Source organism: Pseudoliparis swirei, unplaced genomic scaffold (genome assembly GCF_029220125.1).
Source record: "Pseudoliparis swirei isolate HS2019 ecotype Mariana Trench unplaced genomic scaffold, NWPU_hadal_v1 hadal_183, whole genome shotgun sequence".
Taxonomy (NCBI): domain Eukaryota; kingdom Metazoa; phylum Chordata; class Actinopteri; order Perciformes; family Liparidae; genus Pseudoliparis; species Pseudoliparis swirei.
The window spans coordinates 1-2,547 of NW_026613419.1; positions in this window are offsets into that span (position 1 = coordinate 1).

Sequence of the window (2,547 nt, forward strand, 5' to 3'; positions counted from 1 at the left end):
AAATATGAATCCTCCCTTTTCAGCGCGCTCACATCAACATGAGGCGCAGGACACTGACGTACAATTTTAGGCAAAGAGGTAAAAGAAAAGTCAACAAGAGCCACTTTGAGTGGGAAGTGGACAGACAGCGTTGATGGTCAGCACTCCACGAGTTATTCCCCTGGGACATTTTGATGTCAGGTCATCGAAGTCGACAAGGAACAAAAAATTCACAGCTTCGATGTGGGAGTCGTTGTAAGGAGGGGTCAAACGCTTACATTTGTATACGTAGTCTCTCCATGGCCACACACACAGCACGGCTCTTGTCAAACACTGGATTCACCACAACACTCCAGCTTTCTTGAATCAGAAGTATAATAATAGAGTGCAATGCTTTGTGTGTGTTAGTGTGACGGTAAATGCAGGTGTGGCAGGTTCAATATGGCTTCAAAAGCAAACACTGATGTTTCCTCTACGTGTGGGATCTGTTTCCAGCAGCCTCATCTCTGACTCCACAGGAAGTCCAATCAAGGATATTATCTCCGTAATCAAACAATAAAATTAAACTTCAATTGTATGTGGCCCTATGTGGAAAATAGGGCCGCTACATGTAATAACATAATGAGAATCTATTAAAAGTGCTCTGACGCGAGAGTGAAATGCCATTTAAGTCAACGTGATCTTTGTTTAACAATACAGAAATAGAGTTAACAACTTGGTGACGCATTTTCACAGAGGTGTTTTTTACGAGCAAATCACAACACGTACCATGTACTGTCTCTCAGGGAGGCAAGATAAAACAATGGGTCCGACATGATCTGAGATTCTACCTGCAGTTGCTAAGCAACACCCACCTCCAACCTCTCAATCTGTCCCATTGGTCAGCAGGAAAAACGCACAAGGAGCCTTATTGGCTCAGAGAAAGTTAATAAACTTTAGCCAAGACCTGCCTCCGTGTGCGCACACACTCTCTCTCCCTCTTTTTCTCTCTCTCTCTCACACACACACACACACAATGAAGAAATTCTTGTGAATGAGAGCATGAGAGGGTGTCAGTGCTTGCGCAGTACAGTGCTGATATATGCATTGAGCTCCTGAGCTAAAAATAAAGATCACACTGAATGCTGTGCCACTGAAAGTTGCAAGACTGAATTGAAAGTGACAAGTCTGGTTCTCTGCAGACAGAGCAAGGAGGTCCCACCCTCATCAGAGATCCAGGAAGCATTTTTTGGACGTTTGTATTTAGTACAGAATTCAAATTAAAGCTTGTTCCTGGCAATTCTCCACACTTGTTCAGGCTAAAAATGCAACACAGGAAAGGCTAAATATATCTTTGATATACAATTCAAAAGATGTATTTAGCAGTGGTTCCAACCTGCTCTTCAGACGAGCTCATGTATTTTACACTTATTTAAATAATTTAACTCGGAATATTACAGTATGAAGCTGAAACTGGATGAACTTTACATTATCATCTTTTCTTACAATTGAATTGGTAGAAGCTGGACATTACAGGAGGCTATAGCTTTCCTCGACTCAGTCATGTCAACTGTTTTACGTTGCTTTTAGCTGACTCATTTCTCTCCGTTCCTTTATCCAAAGTTTGAGCCATTTGTTATTATTAACCAACAGTTTCAATCATTGACAAATTACTTTTAGCTGGTTTACTATCTATACATCTTTTTTATTGCGTTCATTAATTATTTTTAACTAAAGTTTACCAAGTACTGTTGACTCATTTTATAAGTCGCTAACCATTTCTACTTTTATCAGCTGACTAATGTCTGTGACTCTGAGGCCACTACTTAGAAGATTTATCCTGAGCCTTTAGCGATCTCGACTTCTCCGCTAACTTGCCCACTAGACGTGGCTCTATGCGTAACGTTTGGCTTTGTGGGCGGTGCATGGAGACTCCTGGCCTATCGTAGCCTCACACCACTTTGAAATGGTTTATGAGTTACTTTTCCTCCTCAACATACCAGTAAATATGCAGGCATATTGTTCATTCAAATCAATTGTTTGCCTTCATATTAACTGATCTACTTCCACATCTTACCATGTGAGCCCCAGCGAAGGCAGACATTGTTTTGTTTATTTCAGAATTGTGAATCTTTTGGACATCAGTGTTTGAGTTATTGGCAACGCCACTTTCAACAATGAATGTAGCGGCTTGTGTGCGTTTAGCGTACACTCATCATCCCGAGGCCGCGTGAGTCATGGCTGTTGACAAAGAGCATATCATTTCATAAAGGCATCTGAAACAGTTGCTTTTTCAAGAGGAAGACACTAAGAAAGTTATCTTTGCGAGTTATGCTGTGAGTCATTCGCAGGTCAGTTAAATTTGTTTGTCCATTGTATTCGTCACCTCCTCTCAGCCTGGCCGACGTCACCCTTTTATCGTCGGAACATCTTGTAACCCAAACTTCATTGAACCCCGTCAGACTCCACATCAACAGCACAAACAAAGCAGATATTACATTTTGGAATGGGATTTACTCATTGAAAAACAGCCACAGAGTCTGTTACAAGCTGTCTTATTATGAAATATCTATAACCCAATGTCACTAA